The sequence below is a fragment of the Odocoileus virginianus genome, chromosome 22 (genome assembly GCF_023699985.2).
Source record: "Odocoileus virginianus isolate 20LAN1187 ecotype Illinois chromosome 22, Ovbor_1.2, whole genome shotgun sequence".
Taxonomy (NCBI): Eukaryota; Metazoa; Chordata; class Mammalia; order Artiodactyla; family Cervidae; genus Odocoileus; species Odocoileus virginianus.
Window position 1 is genome coordinate 39396509 of NC_069695.1, and position 25933 is coordinate 39422441.

The 25933-nt window shown below is 36.3% G+C and overlaps 1 long non-coding RNA gene and 1 pseudogene across 1 annotated transcript in view; both read right to left on the reverse strand.

Moving 5' to 3' along the window:
• LOC139030399 (uncharacterized) overlaps positions 1–25933 on the reverse strand; it is a 113360-nt gene that overhangs the window by 11982 nt on the left and 75445 nt on the right. The gene's annotated exons all lie outside the window — the stretch shown is intronic.
• On the reverse strand, positions 9731–10035 carry LOC110138390 (large ribosomal subunit protein eL43-like; annotated as a pseudogene).

The following is a 25933-nucleotide window of genomic DNA, read 5'->3' on the forward strand; positions in this document are numbered from 1 at the left end:
CTTATGGTTCAATCTTAAATAAAATGGCTATGCTGTCTGGTGATGACATCTATGACTAAGAATCTGGAACCTCGGCCTTTCCTTCTGAATCTTGCCAGTCCACCATTTTTTCTCCTTACTTTCTTTCATAAAATAGAACACATAAAAACTACTTTGCCAGTATTGAGTATGAATAAGAAAAAAAGGTTTTAAAACATAAAAATGCTGTAACATAAAGTAACCTTAAATATAATATTATATATAATATATAATACAAGATAAAATATAATGATTAACCCAATGACTAATCTTCAGGCAACAAGTCTAATTATAGATGGTCAGTATAATTTAAAAGATTATTGTGTTCAATTCCTAAGCCCAGTCCAACTCTTTGTGACCCCATGAACTGTAGCATGCCAGGCTTACCTGTCCTTCACTACTTTCTGGAGTTTGTTCAAACTCATGTCTATTGAGTTGGTGTTGCCATCTAGCTATCTCATCCTCTGCTGCCCCCTTCTCCTTTTGCTTTCAACCTTTCCCAGCATCAATATCTTTTCCAATGAGTTGGCTCTTCACATCAGGTAGCCAAAGTTCTGGAGCTTCAGTTTCAGCATAAGCCCTTCCAATGAATATTCAGAGTTGATTTCCTTTAAGATTGACTGATTTGATTTCCTTGAGTCTCCAAGGGACTCTCAAGAGTCTTCTCCAGTACCACAGTTCAAAAGCATCAATTCTACAGTGCTCAGCCTTCTTCATGCTCCAAGTCTCACGTCTGTATAAGACTACTGGAAAAACCATAGCTTTGACTAGACAGAACTTTGTCAGCAAAACGATGTCTCTGCTTTTTAATATGCTCTCTGGTTTTTCATAGCTTTTCTTCCAAGGAGCAAGTATCTTTAATTTCCTGGCTGCACTCATAGTCCACAGTGAGGTCCAAGAAACTAAAATCTGCCACTGTTTCCATTTTTTCCCCATCTATTTGCCGTGAAGTGATGGACCAGATGCCATAATCTTAGGCTTTTGAATGTTGAGTTTTAAGCCAGCTTTTAAAAGTCAATGAATGATTTCAAAATGGAACTGGGTCTGGAGTTGTCAGTTTCTAGCAAATGGTGGACTAAAATAGTGCTGACATCCTCCCACTACTTGCATGTCAATAAAATGAAATGAAATAAAATATGACCATATGATACTCAACAAATGGCTGAGTTTGTAAGAAAGAGAAATAATCACTTCCCCAAAGCAAAGAGAAAAAGTTGAAGATAAGAAGGCCAGTAGCAGTGCAGATCCTGAATTTTAATCCACCTACAGAAAGATGAGACAATATCATGGACCTGAGATAAGTGAGAAATAAAAACTGAGACTCTCTAAGTTGAAACTAGAGCCTGTCTGCCACAAGCCAGGGGAAATGTCCTTTGTGCTGTTTATATAGTGAAGTGAATGTCACTCAGTCATGTTCGATTCTTTGTGACCTCATGGAGCGTAGCCTGCCAGCTTCTTCTGTCCATGGAATTCTCCAGGCCAAAATACTGGAGTGGGTAACCATTCCTTTCTCAAGGGGATTTTTCCAGCCCAGGGATCGTAATCAGGTCTCCTGCATTGCAGGCGGATTCTTTACCATCTGACCCACCAGGAAATCCCATGCTATTTATATAAGTGAAATGTAAAATATAAGTAAGCAAGAAAAAGTTTTAAATTAAAATAATCCGAAGATATAAATTGGTAAATAGTAGCCAAACTAAATCTCATGTAACTTTCTTAATATTAATTGAAATATTTTGTAGTAAAAGAAAAGTAACATAAAACAACATTGTTGGGTTAAAAAAGGTTATTAATTTTATGACTTTCAGGTCATAAGAAATATATTACAATCCTGAACAACATAGCTTCAAAATATGTTGATCAAAGACTGACAGAAATATAAGGAAAATCCAAAACTAAATTTGGAGATATTTAACATAATTCTCTGAAGAATTAGTAGGTCATCAGATTGAAAATAGATAAAGATTATTTGTATTAAGAAGTTTTTGAGTTGATGGAAATAACTGAAACATGCCTTGTTTCTATTTATTTAAATGGATCACTTAGCCTGTACCAGAGAGTTATTTGTAAAATAAAGGTTTTAAGTAATTGATGACAAAACAACATATTTGTTTTTTTATAGATGCCATCATTGTTAGCATACAGTAATCAAGGGATGAGAATATAGAAATAATTTGCTATAACTAATAAGAGATTTCAGCATAATTATGCAAACTAAATGACACTAATATACAAAAATTGGTGGTGTTTCTATGTGAGTGGTGATTAGATACTTTAGTTTCTAAAGAGATAATAATCTACAATGCCTTCTATAAAGTACTTAGAATTAAATCAAGTAAAATATATATAAAAAATTTAAAAATAATTTTAAAAGGTTAATAAAGAAAATGAATTAATATGAAATTATCAGAGAAATATACCAGGTTCAATATTGGACAATTTTAATAAGGCAAAGATGGAGATTTTCCATAAATTAATCCATAAGTGACATGCAGTTTCTAGCAACACTCTGAAATATTCTTCTGGTGATATCAAACAAGCTGATCATAGACTGTATTTATAAATGGAAAGAGCAAACAACAATGGAAACAATTGAAAAATTAAAAACAAAATAATGTAAGCTTAATCCACAAAGACTTATGCTAAAGCAATAATTATTAAGAGTTTGGTTGACAATTAGTAGAAAATAATGGAGAGTGCCAAAATATAACCACCTATAGATTGGAAACTAGTTATACCACAAAGGAGGCATTACAAGTCAGTGGAGAAATGTTAATCAGTAGGGAAATAGTGGGTAAGTTATTAACTGGCTTGTAAACACTGACTTTACTATTGAAAACTTTAATTCAATTCAGATGGGTTAAAAGACAAAAGGTAAAAACTAAAATAAAAATAAAATCTAGAACATCTTATGATATCAATATGTGCTAATATTTGAAATAAAATGAAAATTATACATTGAAAAGGAACATACTAATACTTTGTCCCATTAAAATAATAATAGAATATTCCTATGTTTGTCCAATGAATTGATGTGATGTAATGCTGTCTGTACCTAGAACACAGAAAAATACTCCAAACCCTTAATAAAGTGTTCTATAAATGAATAAAAATTTGAACAAATGATTAGAAGAAAAACACTATCTGCAAAAAAGAACAATAAAAAAGATACTTAACTTTACTACTTAGAAGGGGGACTCAAATCAAAAGAAATTTAAAATTTCTGACCCGCCAGATGAACAAAATTATACAAATATGTGTTGGTGAACATAAACTAGGAATATAAATTATTACAAATTGCAAGTCCAGCCATGTATATTTTAAGTCCAGTCACGCCTGTGCAGTGTAATTTGACACCACCATTTTGAAAAGTATGTGGATAAAATTCAAAACAGTCAAAACTACCTATACTTTATGGTATATCCATTCCACTTCCTAGTATCTTACCCTAGAAAACATCAGTCTGGTCTTGTACTAAAGGAGATTCATGGAAATATATTTACTGTGACACTATGTAAGACTGGGAAGAAGGGTGTTGTTTTGCTTATCAGTCTTATAAGAGTAAAATATTAAACATTATTCTTACAACGAAGTAGTATATGGGAAACTTATATCAACTTCTTTCAACATGAATAAGCATGAAAAACAATATTGAGTAAAGTTTAAATACATTTTTAAACCAAATGAAAGAATAATTTATATTGTTTATGGAAATACACGTAAGAAGGAAAAATATAAAAGCACACATGGTTATATATAGATAGCAATAGTGTTAGAGAGATTTTCAGAATAGTGATTACTTTCAGAGAATGAAGAAGAGGAAATTGATGGGGTAGTGGTTGGATTTACATTTTTTTCATTAAAACAGAAAAGGGAAATTCTATTTAGGACCTTAAAACTTAAGTTCTTTTACATGTAGCACCATACAAAGTTTAACAATGACTAAATTTGCTTTTGTTTTCCCTTTCATGAAGAATGGTCTTCAGAATGTCCAGTGACCATGGACAACACTGGCATCCTTCAGAGACATTCCATTACAAAATGCTGGACTGTGGGCTTCCTTATTTGAAGAAAGGATCATCCTATAGCTTATATGTCAAGAGATCATATCTGGGAGACATTTGAATACTGAATATCTCAAATAACAGGGGACTTACCATTCATATAACACCCACTCAGTCTTTTTTTGGGGGGGAGGGGGAAGCAGAGACATATTTAATTGCCACAACTCAAAGATTTTTTTGGAGACCAGTGTGGGGAAGAATGTCAGACATTCCTCCAAATCATCATCAGGGGAAGCTAACACAGGCCTACAGAGCTAATCAAAAGAGCTCTTCTGATCACTATCCAGTTGATGTCTAACACTGAACAAAACACTTTCATTTATATAAACAAGGACGGGAAGTACACATACTTACATGTACAAGATACTGTGAAAAAATCAATTCCCTAGAAAAAAAGAGACTGGACTAACAGCAGAGTCCCCTCTAAGAGTCAATATGGCTTGTAGAACATACATTTAATAGGGAATTTCTGATAAAACAAAATATTATAAAACATACTGTTTTCAGAATGTTCTTTTTAATATTTAACCATATATGGAACACCCACTTAGTCTTGAATAGTCTGTTAGAAATATATTTTGCTGACAGAATATCTGACTTGTATTCTCCATTTTGAGCTTCTCTACATGCTTTCTGGAAAAACAAGGTTACATATTACATGTGGCAGCTTTTCTGAAGTTCTCCACTTGGTGTTTTCTTCAACCTGCTTTTCAACAGAATCATACCTCTACTTGCAGATCCCTCATGGCCCTCTGCCCTCTACTTATTCTGTCTGTTACAAGCACTATCCAGAATAAGGAAGAAACCCTGTGTAGAGGGGTTGATGACACTAGACTTTGTAAGTCAGTCCCTTCCTATACTTTACCATTAAAAGCAATGTCCTGGGAGCTCAAGTCGGTATTTTGGCTGTTATTTTTTTCACCAGTTATGTTATTACAAAATGACGCAGCAGTAGGTGGTTACGGCAGATCTCTAGGAGGAAAGCTCTCGCCGTGGCTGTCCTATTGTACTTACAGACAGCCTACATCCCTCCATACATATGTATGTAGGCAGGAGACATGGGCATTTTTTTTTCTCATATCATGAATAATTTTAACAGCACAGACGTCTGACTTTGAGTCAACAACCAGTTTCAGACGAATGCAATTGCAGCCAAGGAAAGTTTCTAACTAAAATTAGCCACTTTTCATATTTAACAAACTACTGCCTGCTGTATTTCCTGTGATCTCAGCTTTCCTCTTCCTCTCATATGGTCACATGTAACATTGACTCCACTTCCGTCTATTTTCTTCTTGGCTTCTCTAAGTGTAAAACTTGCAGCTCCTCCTGCCAAATGACTTTCCAAGGCTGCATCTAGGATATGCCAAGCCAACTCAGGCTCACATCTTCCTATATTATCCTCAGATTTCAGTGACCATGAGTCCCTTTGCCCCTAACACGTATCCAAGAAACTGGAATAGGAGCCTCACATGAAAATAAAGAAAAACACTTTGAGGGCAAGAATTCAAAAAAGACCTCTGGGCACAGCCCCAGGCAGATGATAAATTGAATGTTTTTAAGAACTATATCTCATTTAATCTTTATAAAACACTCTGCAATATATGTAATTATTCATATTTTACAGATGAGGAGCTTAAGCAATTTTTCCATGACATCAATAAACTCTCAACCAAGTTTATTTTGTTGGACTCCTTGGAAATTAGATCACTGTCTTATTCGGCTTGACTGGTGTTAAAATGTCATACACTGAATGGCTTAACCGACGTATGTTTAATGTTCATAGTTCTGGAGGCTGAGAAGTCAAAGATCAAGGTGACAGCAGATCTCGGTCTTGATTAGGACCTTCTTTCCTTCTAATGATGCTCACCGTCTTGCTGTATCTTCACAGAGTGAAGAGAGGAAGCTCTGATATCGCTTCTTCTTATGAATGCTACTCTCGTTACAGTGGCTTCAACCTCAAAGTGAAAGAAAGTGAAGTCTCTCAGTCGTGTCCAGCTCTTTGCAACCCCATGGACTGTAGCCTACCAGGTTCCTCCATCCATGGAATTTTCCAAGCAAGAGTACTGGAGTGGGTTACCATTTCATTGCCACCCAAAAGACCCACATCCTAATATCATCACATTGGGAGTTAAAGCTTCAGCATATGAGTTTGGAGGGGTCACGTTCAGTCCATGGCAACTGTGCTCTGTTTATTTTAAGTCCAGTCATGGCTGTACTTCTCTGACTAACCCTGTTCTTGTTCAGTTTGCTTGCTTTTAACAGGAATTGTCCTAGTTTGCATGAATCATCTATCATTGAAATTACATAGTAAGCCCTGGACTAATTGAACTGATGGCATCCTGCTCTATAGATCAGCTTTTCCATGACTGTGGTTGATAGATGAGAGGGACACTTTGGGAATTTTATTAAGGAAACATTTATTTCTGACTGTAATCCTCCACCTTCTGTCTTATTATCCAGCCTCAGAACTCTTGTGTTCTCAGCATCAGATGACCCTCAGTCAAGAATTTTCATTCAAGTGTTTAATCAATTTTGGAGGCTGTGTGGCTCTTGGGTATAAAGTATAACTTTTGGGATCTAAGAGTCTGGCTTCAAGTTCCATTTCTATGATCTATTAGATTCATGAGTTTACATATTACCTCATCTCAGGCCGTCGTTTCCTCATCTGTTAACTGAAGATACTAATAGAACCTACTCCACACAGTTGTGGGGAGGATAGAATGTATAAAACTCATCATTTAGTTTGAAATAATAATTTACTCTGAATAGAGGCTACAGTTCCTCAAGGTTCTCATAAGACCATACATTTTGGCATTTGATGAATCTCATTTTATTTGAATATTAAGCAGTAGACAAGTTTCCCACACAGTTGTGTGCTATTGAAATGCTTCTTTCATCTCTAGAAAGCAATTCTAATTATGGTAAATTTATAGACTACATGGGAATTATAATTAGAAATGCTTAAATACTCAACTGGTCTGGTATCTTCTGCCTTGTTTCACTGCCTTGTTACACTGTTGCTTCAGTGTACAAAATTGTATCCTGAAGAGCTTGGGAGTAGGCATATAAACAGACAAATATCCTGTTACTTTCCAGACCCCAATCTTCTCATTTGTGTCTGAGGGACTTGATCTAGAACCTTAGTAGAATATAACAAATGTAGCTCCTGCTTTAAAATTCTTATGTATCTATGATGATGATTATAATCCCAATTATGTTCATATTTAACAAACATATCTTTATATACTTGTTATCACTTTTTAAAAAAAGAATTCTAAAATGTGTATATAGTTAATTGAGCTTAATTTTTAAAGTGTTTTCAAAGACAAAAGTTAAACAGTGTTTCACTTTAGGCTTGAATCATTTTACATTGTAAATCATAGTTTCTGGTGAATTTAACTTTGGTTCCAAGACCATGTCCTTGGATCAGTTTCACAGAAGCATGTGAGAAGGCTGATGTGTGGGAGGGAATGAAGTTTTTGCACATAAAATAAAATGATTCCTGGGTGTGCTAAGAGATGTTGCCAAGTGTCTATTGTGCCAGGGCTAGCGGGGCTTGCTGAGAAAGAGTACAAGGGCTCCTACCATTCTTGGGGCCGTAAGGGTTTGTGCCCTGCTGCAGACACTGGGTCTTGTTCTCCCATGGAGTCTTAAATTCTCTCTTTTAAATCTAAATATTTGCTTGGCTCTTCAATTGTGCAATTTTTCTTAGTTTATGGGCCTGCCTATTTCTAACATATAATAAAAAATATTTTTAAAAAATGTATCCTATTCTGCTACAACCACATGCTTCTGTTCTCTTTCTCTCCCTGTCAAAGCCCTTGCATGCACTGCAGCCCTGGAGTTCACTGTTGAAGAGGCAACATGTTCTCCCAAACTTTCATTCTTACAACTCCTATGCTAGAAACTTTCTTCCCACCGTAAGTATTGAGAAGACAAATTTTGCTTCCATCCTTTCCCTCACCTTCCCTTAGCAGAGTAAAAGTTAGAATTCCAGATATCTATTGGGTAGAATTAATGCATCAGCTGATTGATGCTCACCTCAACCCTTCACCTTGCATGGGCAGGAGTAGACTAAGAGGTGCGGAAGAGGGGGTCGATCTTTGATCCACAGATTCACTGTCCTCATCCAAAGGATATCGAGATTTAGACTGGAAACTTCCCAGAGTCTGGACAAGGAGTACTCAAACTGATATTTCAGAATCTCCATGAAATGGTCCTGAACTGCATTAAAATCTAGCACACTGTGTTCTTTAAAGAGTTCTGTGTTTGAATAAGTAAACTCTTGTGCTTCAAAGACACCCAATGCTTTCCTTGAATTTTACTTTTATTTAAGGTATTTCTTCTCAAAAAATTTCACTTTTAAAAGTTATTTAGACATTAAATTTCTGTCTTCTATAGTGGTATAAACTCTTTCTAAATCAGAATTATTACCTTTATTCTATATTTTAATTCACATAACTGTTTCTACCTACAAGACTAAAAGCTTCTTTTGGTTTTGTGCTTGTTTTATAAGCTTCTTGAACATACAGGATTTTCAATTTGTTCATTTTATCCTTAAATGTGCCTGACTTAGTGCCTTGAAGACAGTAAAAGCTCATCATTCACTACTTAATTGTTATCTGGGAATTAGAATTTTATGTCTGGAGAGTTCATTCAATTCTAGCTGAGAAAGATGTGGATCAGGAAATACCACCTTTCTTTAGACCAGACAGTCCAAGTTTTGATTATTTATCTCATTTTTTCCTGACCAGTCTTTCTGCTAATGAATAACCAATATTTATCAATCCCCATATCCTCAGACTGGAACATCACTTTTATATGAAGTGAAATTGTGAATAAATCTACAAAAACTCAAAGATTTTGCCATATTGCCATACTAACTTTTTTTTTTTTTTTTTTTTTACATTCAGGGATAAGAAAGGGCTTTGGTCAGAAAAATTCCTAGTAGTCTAAGTTCCCTGTCTTCCCCATTCTCCCTTTCCTCTCGGTATTTTCTTTCCATTCCCTTGATGCTTTGATTCCACTTATTGGCCCTTGCTTTTCAGAGGGCCTCACTGTATTATTATTTAATCCAGAAAAAGAAATACCAATACAGTATATTAATGCATATATATGGAATTTAGAAAGACAGTAACAACAACCCTATATATACAAGACAGCAAAAGAGACAGATATAAAGAACAGACATTTTGACGATGTAGGAAAAGCCAAGGGTGGGAAGATGTGAGAGAATAGCATTGAAACGTGTATATTACCATATGTAAAACAGATGACCAGTGAAAATTCGGTGCATGAAGCAGGGCACTCAAAGCTGGTGCTCTGGGACAACCCAGAGGGATGGGGTGGGGAGGGATGGGGAGGGGTGTTCAGAATGGGGGGGACACATGTACAACCAAGGCTGAGGCATGTCAGTGTATGGCAAAAACCACAATATTGTAAAGTAATTAGCCTCCAATTAAAATGAATAAAGTGATAAAAAAAGAAAAAACAATTCTCAAGGGCTGTGCTTCCCAGGTGTTTTGGTCTGCTCCCTTATTACTGTCACCTGTTGAAATCATTCTAGCCTGGGGAGAATTTTGTTGCTGTTGTTGTTACATTAATTATCCCATTTATTATAGGCTAGCAACATTATCAAATGATGGCTTCTACTGGTCCTTCAGTTCCTTCAGTCTTCTGATGGCAGGCTTCACTGTGCCTACAGAAGTGGTGGTGCAGGTCCAGGCAACTCCAGCTACTGTTTTCATGCAGGAACCACAGTGCCAAATGCCCATACCTCATCTCTTCATCTTCGTTTTGCCACAGAAGAAGCAAGTGTACTTGGTATGCTAGCTGATTTCAATTTTCTTCACTATTTTCCCAAGAGAGGTATCATAACAGGTCCTGTATTTGCCCATATCCCAACTGTCTTGATGCATTTTGCCAGGTGTGAGCCCAGAGAACAGGAGAGCATTTTCATTTCAATATATCATGCTATGTTTATCCTGCAGAATCTTTTTCCCATGCTTCACCTGCAGAAATTGTTGAAGAGATCAATAAAAATAAAAATAAATCCAAAGCACATTGAAATTTGTGTAGTACTCTTAGAGAAGTGGAAACCATGTGAGATCCTTTCTGAAAGGAGGAAAGCAGAGGATAGAACTAAAGGGCAAGCCACAGCCTCTGGTCAGTTGGGGAGGAGTCTACAGGAAATATGGAGCTAGCTGTTTCCTGAGTGGTGGGATTTGGAGCAGGGGAAGGACAAGAGCAGACAGCCATGCCATGAGTTGTGGTGCTAGAGTAGAAGATGTCATGCATCGGTCACTGATCTCTTCCATTGCCATGGTTCTGGCATAGCAATGTGGCTGATTGCCTGCAGGAGACAGTGTACACTCTAAGATATCTAACTGATAAGAGAGCAGCTCACCAGGTGCTGGTGATATTTGTGAGAAATAAAAGGGCAACAAAATCAAATCTTTATTGTTGACTTTAACCTGTTCTTCCCCTTTTGACTATATTATAGAATGCAAGGCAAATCAGAACCCCTGGATCATTTTCCCAGGAAAGCAACCTGATCCAAAGATGTAGTAAATAGATATACAGGGTGTTCTAACTACAAAAATGGTGACAAAATCAAGGCTCACTACAATTTGTGAAAGAAGGACAATGCACTTCCACAAATAAAATAGATTATAGCCAAGGGAAAAAAAGTCAACAACAAATAGACACAGCATCTGGGAGGTATCAGAGATAATGTTTCATCTAAAAAACTGGGATCAAGAAAATAGATCTAAGTAGAGAACTTGGAAACAAAATATAATTGATAAAAACCAAAAATATTCAGTGAGTGTCATGATATAAAAAATGAGCACAGCAGACAAGAAAGTTAATGATGTGGAAGGTCTTGCCTAGTAATTGTTAAAGAAAGTTTCACGTAATGTTAAAGAGATTGTGATTGTGTAAATAAGAGTAACAAGAGATAGGAAGGAACCGTTATCATTAAGCTAGGTCATTACTCACATTTAGGAAAAATAAAAACTGGGAAATTACACACACATACTTAATGATTCTTCATTCTCATTATTTAAATATATAATTAAGTAGGTTATGTATTTTATCATATATTTAAATAACAAGGTAGCAGAGTATCGCTGGGGCTTCCCTGAGAGCTCAGCAGGTAAAGAATCTTCCTTACAATTCAGGAGACACAGGAGATACAGTTTCAATCTCTGGGTTGGGAAGATCCCCTGGAAGAGGAAATGGCAATGCATTCCAGTACTCTTGCCTGAAAAATCCCATGCACACAGGAGCAGACCAAGAACCAAAAGAAGAAAATTATTCAGGGACTTGGACCTCCATTTTCCACTGGTGAAAATGTTTGCCAGTTTTGAAATCAGCAGCAGAGAGTTTGGGAAGTTCTTTTGACCTTCATGGGAGGCTATATGATCAAAACATTAACCATTGGCATGCAAATCTCACCATGGGTAGAATTCCTGGTGAATTCTACCACAGATTCTATTGGGATTCTAAAATCACAATGCATTAAATTATCCATAAAACAAATCTCAAGAAATTCTGTAGGGCTGAAATCATAAACAAGAGGTTCTCTGTCATAATAGAATTAAGCTGGAAGTCAAAATCAAAGAAATAAATATATATGCTTCAAATTAAGATATATACACTGAAGTATCAAAAAATCAATGAATAACACAAAATGAATGCCAGAAAACACTTTGAGCTGAATGATAATAAAAATATTACATTCCATAACTTGCTCAATCAGTGATTAAGGAAAATTTTATAGAATCAATTGTGCACATTTTTTTAAATATTTTCATTTTCCCTCAGCTTTATTGAGATATAATTGACATATAGTATTTAGTAAGTTTAATGTTATATAATGCATTATTTCACAAATTTATGTATCATGAAATGATTGACACTATAATATTAGCTATCACCTTCATCACATCATGTTATTAAAATATTTTGTGGTGAGAATATTTAAGATTTGCTCTCTTAACAAATTTCAAATACATACTACAGTATTGTTGAGTATAACCACCATACTATACATTAGATCTTCAAAGTATTTGTCCTATAATTGAAAGTTTATACCCTTTCACCAACATATCCCATTTCCCCATTTCTTTGTCTCTGATAATCACCCTTCTACTGTCTATTTGAGCTTAATTATTTTAGATTTGATATATAAGTTATATCGTACACTATTTGTCTTTCTCTGACAGACTTATGAAGGTCCATCCACATAGTCAAAAATGGCAGTGTATGTGTGTGTGTGTGTGTGTGTGTATGTGTGTGTGCATCCATCACATCTTCTTTATCCATTCATCTGATGATGGACACTTGGCTTGTTTCCATATCCTGACAATGGCTATTGTGAATAATTCTGCAGTGGACATAGAGATGCCTATAGATGTCTTTGACATCCTGACTTCATTTCCTTTGTGTGTATACTCACATGTAGGCCTGCAGGGTTACATAGTAGTTCTATTTTTTTAACATTTTGCGGTGTCTCCATACTGGAGATGACATTTCATTGTGGCTTACATTTACATTTTTCTGATGATTAGTAATTTGAGCAACATTTATATTAGTTTAAAAAAAATCAGGGAAAGCTATAGTTCATCTATTAGAATTAATACATAAGTTTAGAAGAGTTGCTGGATACAAGGCTAATATACAAAGCATAGTTGTATTTCTATAATTGCAATAGAGTTATGTAATCAAATTAACAGTAAATATTGAAAAATAGTGAAGACTGGAAATAAATCTAACAAAAGATAGATAAAGTTTCCACCCAGAAAGTAAAACATTACTAAGACAAATTAGATATCTTACTTAAATAAATGCAGAAATCACCTATCTTTATGGACTAGAAATTCTAAATATTGTAGAAATGTTGAATTTTTCCCCATTAACCTTAACACTCAAGATAATCTTAGTGAAAATTTCTAAGATTGTGAAAAGAACTTGAGAATCTGATTTTTTATTAATTTTAACCTTTTTATTTTGTATTGGGTATAGCTGATAAACAACATTGTGAGTTTCAGTTAAAAAGTTAAAGGACTCAGCCATATATTTTATATATACCTACACCAAAGCCTTTGACTGTGTGGATCACAATAAACTGTGGAAAATTCTGAAGGAGATCGGAATACCAGACCACCTGATCTGCCTTTTGAGAAACCCGATGCAGGTCAGGAAGCAACAGTTAGAACTGGACATGGAACAACAGACTGGTTCCTAATAGGAAAAGGAGTATGTCAAGGCTGTATATCATCACCTTGCTTATTTAACTTATATGCAGAGTGCATAATAAGAAACGCTGGGCTGGAAGATGCACAAGCTGGAATCAAGATTGCCAGGAGAAATATCTATAACCTCAGATATGCAGATGACACCACCCTTATGGCAGAAAGTGAAGAGGAACTAAAAAGCCTCTTAATGAAAGTGAAAGAGGAGCGTGAAAAAGTTGGCTTAAAGCTCAACATTCAGAAAGTTAAGATCATGGCATGTGGTCCCATCACTTCATGGGAAACAGATGGGGAACCAGTGGAAACAGTGACAGGCTTTATTTTTTTTGGGGGGGGGGTGTCTCCAAAATCACTGCAGATGGTGATTGCAGCCATGAAATTAAAAGACGCTTACTCCTTGGAAGGAACGATATGACCAATATGCTGGATAGCATATTTAAAAGCAGAGACATTACTTTGCCAACAAAGGTCCGTCTAGTCAAGGCTATGGTTTTTCCAGTAGTCATGTATGAATGTGAGAGTTGGACGGTGAAGAAAGCTGAGTGCCAAAGAATTGATGCTTTTGAACTGTGGTGTTGGAGAAGACTCTTGAGAGTCCCTTGGACTGCAAGGAGATCCAACCAGTCCATCCAAAAGGATATCAGTCCTGGGTGTTCTTTGAAAGGACTGATGCTGAAGCTGAAACTCCAATACTTTGGCCACCTGATGTGAAGAGCTGACTCACTGGAAGAGACCTTGATACTGAAAGGGATTGGAGGCAGGAGGAGAAGCGGATGACAGAGGATGAGATGACTGGATGGCATCACTGACTCGATGGACATGAGTTTGAGTAAACTCCAGGAGCTTGTGATGGACAGGGAGGCCTGGCGTGCTGCGATTCATGGGGTCGCAAAGAGTCGGACATGACTGAGCGACAGAACTGAGCTGAACTGATACATATACCTACACACATATATCTACACACATATATCCATTCTTCCCTAAACTTCCCTCCCATCCAGAATGCAACATAACAGTGAGCAGAGTTCCATGTGCTACACAGTAGGTCTTTGTCGATTATCCATTTTAAATATAGCAATGTGTACATATCTATCCCAAATTTCCTAACTATGCCTTCCCCCTGGCAACTGTAAGTTTCTATTTTGCAGACCAATCCTTGTCAGTCAGGTCATTTGCAAACATTTTCTCCCAATTTGTGGATTGCCTTTATGTTTTGTTTATTGTTTCCTTTTATGATCAAAAGCTTTTGAGTTTAAGTAAGTCCCATTTGTTTATTTTTGTTTTTCTTTCCATTATTTTGGGAGATGGATTGAAAAAGATACTGCTGCAATTTATGTCAGAGAGTGTTCTGCGTACATATTCCTCTAGGAATTTTACAGCCTTCAGTCTAACATTTAGGTCTTTAATCCATTTTGAGCTTATTGTGAGCTTGTATCTGATATAAGATGGTGGGGTAGGATGTGTAATTATCTTCTCTTATGAGAACTCCAAAATTGCAATTAACTGTTGAACAGCCATCGAAAGGATAATGCTGAGTCCCACCAAAAAAAGGTACCCCACATCCAAGGGCAAAGGAGAAGCTGCAACAGGATAGTAGAAGGGGAAAAAATTGAGTTTAGAATCAAAACCCATACCCACCAGTGATGTTTGGAGGGCTCAAACAAAACCTTGTGCACACCAGGACCAGAATCCAGGGACTCCACAATAGACTGAGCCAGACATGCTTTGAGTATTTGAGTATCTTCTGTGGAGGCACGGGTCAGCAGTGGTCTGCCATGGGGACAGGGGCTCTTGCTACAGCAGATCTGGGAGGCATGGTGTGTGAGTCCCACCACAGAACCGTTGAGCAGAAAACTTACAATCTGAAGAACAATTACACCAAAGAAGTTCTCACAGAGTTGCAAAAGTTCTAGAGCCCACAATAGATTTCCTGATCTGGGGATCCAGCAGAGGGACTGAGAACCCCCAGGGAATTTGACTTTGAAGGCCAATGGGATTTGATTATAGAACTTCCACAGAACTGGGGAAAAGACTCTTAGAGGGCACAAACAAAACCTTGGCACAGCAGGACCCAGGAGGAAGGAGCAGTGACCCCATAAGAGACTAAGTCAGACTTGCCTGTGAGTGTCCAGGAGTCTCTGGCAGAGGGGTGGTTTGAAAGTGGCCTGCCATGGGGTCAGTGGCACTGATTACAACAGTCTTGGCATAAGACCTTTTGAAGGAGTTTGGCCTCAGGCCAAACCACAGGAGGGAAACACAGCCACACCCATCAATAAAAAATTGGATTGAAGACTTACTGAGCATGGCCCTCCCCATCAGAGCAAGACCCAGATTCCCCCACAGCCAGTCCCTACCACCAGGAAGCTTCCACAAGCCTCATCCTTATCCATCAGAGGGGAGACAGAATGGAAACCACAGTTGCAGAAAACTAACCAAACTGACCACATGGATCACTGTCTTGTCTAACTCAATGAAACTATGAACCATGCCTTGTAGGGTCATACAGCCATCAAAAACCAGACCAGGAGTTGACTGCAGCTGAGATCATGAACTCCTTATGGCAAAATTCAGACTTAAATGATAGAAAGCAGGGAAAACCACTAGACCATTCAGGTATGACATAAATCAAATCCCTTACAATTAAACAGTGGAAGTGACAAGTAAATTCAACGGATTATATCTGATAGACAGAGTGCCTGAAGATCTATGGAGAGAGGTTCCTAATATTGTACAGGAGATGGTGATCAAAACCATCCGCAACTGTATGTTTTCTTTGGAGAAATGTCTGTTTAGATCTTTGGCCCATTTTTTGATTGGGTCATTTATTTTTCTGGAATTGAGCTGTGGGAGTTGCTTGTATATTTTTTAGATTAATCCTTTGTCTGTTTCTTCATTTGCTATTATTTTCTCCCATTCTGAAGGCTGTTGAATGCACAACATCACTCATTATCAGAGAAATGCAAATCAAAACCTCAATGAGGTACCATTACACGCCAGTCAGAATGGCTGCTATGCAAAAGTCTACAAGCAATAAATGCTGGAGAGGATGTGGAGAAAAGGGAACCCTCTTACACGGTTGGTGGGAATGCAAACTAGTACAGTCACTATGGAGAACAGTGTGAAGATTCCTTAAAAATCTGGAAATGGAACTGCCATATGACCCAGCAATCCCACTCCTGAGCATACACACTGAGGAAACCAGATCCAAAAGAGACATGTGTACACCAATGTTCATTGCAGCACTGTTTATAACAGCCAGGACACGGGAGCAACCTAGATGCCCATCAGCAGATGAATGGATAAGAAAGCTGTGGTATATATACACAATTGAATATTACTCAGCCATTAAAAAGAATTAATTTGAATCAGTTCTAATGAGGTGGATGAAACTGAAGCCCATTATACAGAGTGAAGTAAGCCAAAAAGAAAAGCACCAATACAGTATACTAATGCATACATATGGAATTTAGAAAGATGGTAATGACACCCCTATATGCAAGACAGAAAAAGAGACACAGATGTATAGAACAGACTTTTGGACTCTATGGGAGAAGGCGAGGGTGGGATGATCTGAGAGAACAGCATCAAAACATGTATATTATCAAGTGTGAAACAGATTGTCAGTCCAGGTTGGATGCATGAGACAAGTGCTCGGGCCTGGTGCACTGGGAAGACCCAGAAGGATGGGATGGGGAGGGAGGTGGGAGGGGGGTTCAGGATGGGGAACACATGTAAATCCATGGCTGATTCATGTCAATGTATGGCAAAAACCACTACAATATTGTAAAGTAATTAGCCTCCAACTAATCAAAATAATTGGGAAAAAGAAAAAAAAAAAGAAATGCTATTTGATAATGAAACTCAGCCAACCAAGAGGAGAGTCTAATGAAGAACTCAGGACAGGATAACATCAGGTAATGGGACAGTAAGCATCAAATCCAATTAAACTAGAATTTAACTAAGAGAATTGTGATTGCAGAATAGTAATGTAAATATTATAAGCTCTGATGACATGAAATGCAGACAAGCAACAGAAACCAAGAGATAGAGGAGAAGGAAATGAGAAAAGTGGTAAGAGAACTAAGTAGCTGGTCTTTTAAGGTCATTTATACCATTAAAAATTGGAATATGGAGTCCTACAACAAATATTACCTCAGTCTCATAATGACCTTTAGAATCTGTTTATCTGAAAATAATCTTTTAGGAACCAACATCTCTATGGCAAAGAAACTTTTACCTAACGTTCAGTGAGTTCTTCAGTTCTATTTTCCTTTTATTAAATTCAAGAAAAAAATGTAAATCTAATACTTTTACTATTAAAATAATAACATTCTTCCATATGAAAAGCAAAACAAAACCATCCCCAAGAAGAAGAAATACAAAAAGGCAAAATGCTTGTCTGAGAAGGCTTTACAAACAGCTAAGAAAACAAGAGAAGCTAAAGACAAAGGAGAAAAGGAAAGATATATCTATCTGAACTCAGAGTTCCAAAGAATAACATGAAAGATAAGATAGCCTTACTAAGTGATCATAGAGGAAAACAACACAATGGAAAAGACTAGATATCTCTTTAAGAAAATTAAAGCTACCAAGGGAACATTTCATGCAAACATGTACCAAATAAAGTACAGAAATGATATGGACATAACAGAAGCAGAAGATATTAAGGTAAGGTGGCAAGAATGCACAGAACTATACAAAAAAAATCTTAATTTCCCAGATAACTATGAAGGTGTGATCACTCACCCAGAGCCAGATATCTTGGAGTGCAAAGTCAAGTGGGCCTTAGGAAGCATCACTCAAAACAAAGCTAGTGGAAGTGATAGAATTCCAAATGAGTTATTTCAAATCCTAAAAGATGATGCTGTGAAAGTACTGCACTCAATGCACCAGTAAATTTGGAAAACTCAGAAGTGGCCACAGGACTGGAAAAGGTCAGTTTTCATTCTAATTCCAAAGAAAGGCAATGCCAAAGAATGCTCAAACTACCACACAATTGACACATCTTACACGTTAGTAAAGTAATACTCAAAATTCTCCAAGCCAGGCTTCAACAGAGACAGATTTAGAAAAGTCAGAGGAACCAGAGATCAAATTGCCAACATCTATTGGATCATAGAAAAAGGAAGAAATTTCCAGAAAAATATCTTCCTTATTGAGTATGCTAAAGCCATTGACTGTGTGGATCACAACAAACTGTGGAAAATTCTTAAAGAGATAGGAATGCCAGACCACATTATCTGCTTCCAGAGAAAACTGTATGCAGGTAAAGAAGCAAGAGTTAGAACCAGACATGGAACAATGAACTTGTTCCAAATTGGAAAAGGAGTACATCAAGGCTGTATATTGTCACCTTGCTTATTTAACTTACATGAAGACTACATCATGCAAAATGCCCGGCTGGATGAAGCACAAGCTGGAATCAAAATTGCCGGGAGAAATATCACTAACCTCAGATATGCAGATGACACCACACTTACGGCAGAACGTGAAGAGGAACTAAAGAGTCTCTTGATTAAAGTGAAAGAGGAGCATGAAAAAACTGGCTTAAAACTCAACATTCAAAAGACAAAAATCAAATCATCCAGTCCCATCACTTCATGGCACATAGATGGGGAAACAATGGAAACAGTGACAGACTTTATTTTCTTGGGCTTCAAAATCACTGCAGATGGTGACTGCAACCACAAAATTAAAAGACACTTGCTCCTTGGAAGGAAAGTTATGACCAATATAGACAGCATATTAAAAAGCCAAGACATTACTTTACCAACAAAGGTTCATCTTGTTAAAGATATGGTTTTTCCAGTAGTCATGTATGGATGTATGAATGTGAGAAAGCTGAGCACCAAAGAATTGCTGCTTTTGAACTGTGGTGTTGGAGAAGATTCTTGGAGTCCCTTGGACTGCAGGGAGATCAAGCCCGTCAATCCTAAAATCCTGAATATTCATTGGAAAGATTGTTGCTAAGCTGAAGCTCAAATACTTTGGCCACCAGATGTGAAGACTGGCTCATTGGAAAAGATCCTGGAAAAGATGCTGGGAAACATCGAAGGCAGGAGGAGAACGGGATGCCAGAGGATGAGATAGCTGAAAGGCATCCCGCATTTGATGGACATGATTTTGAGCAAACTCTGAGAGTTAGTGATGGACAGGGAAGCCTGGTGTGCTGCAGTCCATTGGGTTGCAAAGAGGTGGACATGACTGAGTGACTGAACTGATCGGAGCTGAGTTTATATTTTTGTATGGTGTTAAAGAATTATCTAATTTTATTTTATTTATTTATTTTTGAAATGTAGATGTCCAGTTTTTCCAGCAGCATGTGTTGAGGAGGCTATCTTTTCAGCAATGTGTGGCTTTCCCTAATTTGTCACAGGGTAACTGACCATAGGTGCATGGGTTTATTTCTGTTTTTTTCAATCTTGTTCCATTGATTTTAAAATAAATATGGAAATTCAAAAGACCAAGAAGTTTCTATTGTACCAATATAAGGCAACATAGGGAGGTTTAAGTTAAGCGAACTGTAAATATAAAGTAATTAAGACAGCATGATTTGGTTCAAAAGTAAACAGTCTAATGGAACAACGGAGAAGGAAATGGCAATCCACTCCAGTATTCTTGCCTGGAGAGTCCCAGGGACAGAGGAGCCTGGTGAGCTGCCATCTATGGGGTCACACAGAGTTGGGCACGACTGTCGTGACTTAGCAACAGCAGCTAATGGAACAAAATAGAGAGCTTAGAATGCGTACTAAGTACACACAAATGCATAAATGCATGTACCATGCATTTATGAACATTCTTTTAGTGGCAAAGATGGCACTACAGAACAGTACCGAATGAATAGTGATTTCAACAAATAAAATAAATAAGTAGAATATAGTCAATTGAATCTTTATATAGAAACAAAATGTAAACTTCACTGTGAGCTCGTATCATACACAATAATCTGCGGATCAGTAAGACATCAAGATGTCTGGAAGACATCAAACTTACCTTTGTTACCTTGGAATAGCAAAAGAAAGTAAAATGATTTAAGAGCATAGATGTAAATGAAAAGATTCACTTTTTATTACAGGAACATCTATTTATGAAAGGCATCATTAAATGGGTTGAATTAAATTTATACTGTGGGAAAAGAGATAGTGGAAGAACAAAAAAATGACAAAAATTCTATAGCCAAAGTGTGTGTATGTGTGTGTGTGTGTATATATATATATATATATATATATATATATATATATATTCTTCAAAAACTAATAAAATTGATAGAGAGTAAAAAGAAAAATGGCAAAATACTTGAATAGCTGCTTTTTAAGACAATGGAGATCAGTCCTAGGTGTTCATTGGAAAGACTGATGTTGTAGCTGAAACTCCAATACTTTGGCCACCTGATGCAAAGAGCTGACTCATTTGAAAAGACTCTGATGCTGGGAAAGATTGATGGCAGGAGGAGAAGGGGATGACAGAGGATGAGATGGTTGGATGACATCACCAACTGAATGGACATGAGTTTGGGTAAACTCCAGGAGTTGGTGATGGACAGGGAAGCATGGCATGCTGCAATCCATGGGGTCACAGAATTGGACACAACTGAGCGACTGAACTGAACTGAACTGAACCCATATTCACAATCTTATGTTCTGCTTAGCCCACAATTTTAAGGGTGATAGCAAGAGATTTGTCCAATTTTTTGCTGGGAAGATTTATATAATTTTAAATTTCATTTTCAACTTAAAAAATAGTTAAATTTTTGTTGAGACATTTTATAGTCCAGATTCAACTTGACATTGACATTTCACTGTTGATAACTGTCTTAGTAATATAATATGTTAAGAGTTGATATAGTAGAATTTGTTATGACCTCTTAGTTCTGGGCTGTCTGAAATTGATAAACCAAGGCAATAACGAATAACATAATCAGCCCATTCAGTCCAATTAACCACTTAACCCTTTTTTCCAATTAAAATTATTTAGATTTTTCCCTATCATTACTGTCTTTTTTCTATTGCCAATGCCACTGTAGTTATTACTAGAGGAGAGCAAGGCAACTCACTGTAGTATTCTTGCCTGGAGAAACCCCATGGACAGAGGAGCCTGGCGGCCTACAGTTCATGGGGTCACAAAGAGTCAGACATGACTGAGCGACTATGCTCAGCACCTGTATCTATGCAGAAGGAACAGGAATGAGAAGGAAGCATTTGTTATCGAACCCTGGAGGTCTAAATATCTTTGATATGGAGACAGAGAAGACTTCTACCAGTGTCAACAATAAATATCATTATCAATGAGGTATTTATCAATTTATCACTCACATTTTGGGACTTAGACCTTACCTTCTTTCCCTATTATGCATTACTCATTAAGGCACATCTGTAATATCTAAACACACCTCTTATGTACCAGTCGTCTCATTCCCAGTCCTCCATAAAGTTTTCACATTCCTACAAATCTACTTTTTATTGCAAATTTTAAGTAAAACAAACTAATTTAGACATGGAGATGGTAGTTATCAGCTACCCTAAACTGTGAAATTTCTTATAGATCTGGATTGACAAAATTGTACACAATTTATTGGATGTTAGACATTATGTAAAGAGAACTCAACTCACTATTTATATATTTACAATTGGTAACATTAATGTGCATTTTAATTTACTAGATCTTTAAAGATAAGATCTATGATCAAGTTTGCCAGAAGACTAATTTCAGAAGACTAAGACATAGTGGAATTTTGGCCACTCTCTGGATATCCATTTTCAGCCTTCATATCCTGACATTTGTCATCATAAGCTTTGAAACATGTTGTTAGTAGCACAGTTAAAACACTAAAACTTGTCAAAATTTAGAGCAAAATAAAGCTTATTCATATATCCTGATTTACCATGACATGTTCACCAAATTGTCCCTGAATCTTTCCTGGAATGGGTATTGTAGAACAGATATAAGCCAAGAATTGCACCTATTTAGGAAAGAATACAAAAAGATTTAAAATGGAAGATAACACAATGGAAATATTTGAATGAATAACAAATGGATGACTGGTCGGTGTGTGTAGAGATAATCGGAGCCCAAGGCTTCCCACTTTTCCTTATCTTCTCCTCCCAGAGTATAGGTAAGTGTATTTTGATGTCTGACTTGTTGTCTAGCTTTTATATTATATAATTTATGTAATGCAGTCATTAGATACAAACACTGGGGATAACAATAATGCTGTCAGGATTGTTCACCACATTCACCAACATGTCTTAACTTGGAACATCAAAATAATCTGAAATTTCATTTTGTCTGTGACTCAGAAAGAGAATGATTTATTCCTAAAATCTAGACAAAGGCTATCTTGGAACATGGTGACTGCAGTTCCAGAGAATTATGGCAAGGTAATATTAATTTTTTCAATCAAGATCCTCATCTCTTGTTAGTAATATCTCACCACATTAACATATTAGTATCCCACTGCATTGTATTAATATTCATATCATATCAGAATTTATTGTTGCTTATACAGTGTTAAAGTCATATCGCATTAGTGACTTTTATATCAGATTAGTGAAAGTGGATCCTAATAAGACTTTCATATTCAATTACTAAGGTAACAGTTTTGTCTTTCCAAGTCACTTCTAACTCGAGCCCAGAGTACAAATTGATAAATGTGGTAATAAAGCAATCTTTCTGGCTGAAGATGGATGGCCCTTGGGACCAGTGGAGCTGTGAAAATAGGACTTGAATCAAGGGGCCACAGTTCTGACAGGAAAGAAGTTCAACCACTTGCCTGCATAGCAACGCGTCTGAACTAAAGACTGTATGAACATAAGATAGAATCACAGACCTCGTCCTTGGTAATTTACTTTTCACTCCTATTACCCTGTTCCAGTCTGATAATCTGAGCTACAAAAACAAACAAACAAACAAACAAAAAGGAACATAATTGAAAACTTCTTATGAAAGAGGTTAGTGGCTTCTTTTGTCCCAGAAATTATTCAAATTTAGAGAACTTTTACCTAACATTTGGATCAGTAGGTGAGATATTTTGGGACATACAAATGATTGCAAGAACTCAAATACTGCTATATTGTTATTCAAATTACTAAGTTAAACTTAATCTTAACACCTATAGCAGGATATGCAAGAAATAGAAACTATGAATGTATCTGTATATTGATCTGACTTCGCTAATGGCATGAACTGTGCTTTTCTCACCTTTTAATTCTAACAACTCTTCTCAGCACCTGCTACGTTACATGCATTCCACATGCACTCTTTGGCAAGGTAAATTAGGAGAGCTCATTTGGGTGCAGAGACCAGAGGTCAAACCAGTCATAAGTGTCATTTGGTAGGAAAGGGCAGAATTTCTCCATCAACTAGGAAAGCATTCATACATAATTTGCGCATGCACATATGTGTGTGTGTATCAATTGTTTTGTGTTTCTTCCTGCAATCCTTTGACATATAGTGTATTAGATAAACTTTCTAAACTTTCTTCTGCATTACCTCTCTTTTTAAACCACAGTAACCTTTCTTGGAGTCTTAATCCCTTCTTTTCTCAGTTTCCTTTCTCGGTATATTGCCATATTCAAATTCTTCCTAGTTTAAGAGGAAAAAGAAAACCCTCTCCTCCCTTGACTGAGGACTTCACTCACATTATCATCCTCCTACTTGGTTGTGCAGCTGTGTATTTTTAAATATCTAGACATTTATGGTCTCAGTGGCATTGCTCGTCAGCCTACCACAGTCTGTATTGTATTCACACTCCACTGAATGTTCTGTTTTGTGATCAACAGCAGCCCCCAGCATGCTAAGGCAAAGGGACGTCTTTTCAGTCTATGAATACTGACCTCTCATTACATCTGATATTTTCTTCAAATTCAACCTCCATGTTTGATCTTCGGTCTTTTAGATCTTATGGCATCACTTTACTCTGGCTTCTTGCCTCTCTCTCTCTCTCTCTCTCTATATATATATATAATATTTATATTATATATATTTTATATATAATTTTATATATATATATTTATATTATATATATTATATATAATTATATATAATATTTATATTATATATATTATATATTATATTATATATATATATAGTTATATATATAATTATATATATAATATATATTATATATATTATATATATAATATTTATATATACATATATTTTATATATAATATATATATTTATATACAATCTTAAATATATTTATATTTTATATATATTTTTATATATTATATATATATATTTCTTATTCTGCTTTGGGGTCACAACTTCAAGTTCTCTTCTCTGCGTAGTCAATCTAATTGATTAGATACCATTCCTTTCTTTCGATGGTTTCAAGCTTTAGTGTGCATGAAAATCACCTGGGGAGCTTGATAAAACCCAGAACACTGGACCCCACCTTAGTAATTTGAACTAGAAACCCAGGGGATATTTTGTCCATCTCGCTCTCTAACACTGCCCCTTCCTTTCCCTCCATTAAACTCAACCCATTATAAAGTCCTAACGCCTTTAGCTTATAACTGAGGCAGTCTTCTCTCCTCTATTAATAGTTGCCTGGGCCACTGCTTGTCTGGATTAAGCAACAGCTCCTTTAATTGTTCTTTCATGTCTAGGAAATTAGCAGTTAACATTCTAGCTAGTATTTGTTTTTAATTTACAAATATTTTGACAAACATTTTTTAAAAATATTGTGTCAGTTTAAAAGAAAATGATAAAGAGTAGGTAAAATAATATTTTACAAAGAAGAGGGTACATGATTTTCCAGGACTACAGAAGAATTTAGCTAGGTCATCTGTTCCTATGAATTATCCTGGATTCCATAGGGAGTCAATGAAAAATAATAAAGTGGTATTTTTTTTAAAAGCTGCAACTACTCATTGCATATTACGTACTAAGAACTAAGGTTTAGAAGATTTAATAACTTCAAGGGTTTCACAATGAGAAGAGGTAAGATTGAGATTAAAATGAAGGTATGTCTAACTCCAGAATCTGTGTTCTTAATCCCTTTATTTCTGAATAGTCCTTGGTAATGGCATTTCCCTTCTTGAAAGTTGGCAGTTCTGTTATAGCATTGCATTCTGAATTCTCACTTAGAGCCTTAAAATGCCATTCATACTAGCAATAAGCATTAATTCTTGCTCTTGCTCCTATAGTTTACATACTATAAACCCCTCTCTACATCTGTGTCTCTTTTGCTGCCTTGCATATAGGGTCTTCATTACTGTTTTTCTAAATTCTCTCTATATATGCATTGATATACTGTATTGGTGTTTCTCTTTCTGACTTAAAGTAATTAACCTCGGATTTAAAAAAAGAAGAAAAAAGAAAAAAAACTCTCTAAATGGGCCAATCCTATGCTCAGATAAAAGCTATCCTACCTTGGGCTCCATCATCCGTGGGGTTATTCCCCTCCTCCTCATGCAGGATCAAGTCACTCTCCAACATTTGTGGGGTTTTTTTTTTTATTTTTATTAAACCCTCCTTCACACCTTCCTGATTTATAATGATTTCCTTCTCATTGTCCCCTAAGTTTTGTTTCTCTGGGCATGCATTTGTTTTGTAAGGCATTAGTAGATGCAATTTTGACAGTTCATGGTT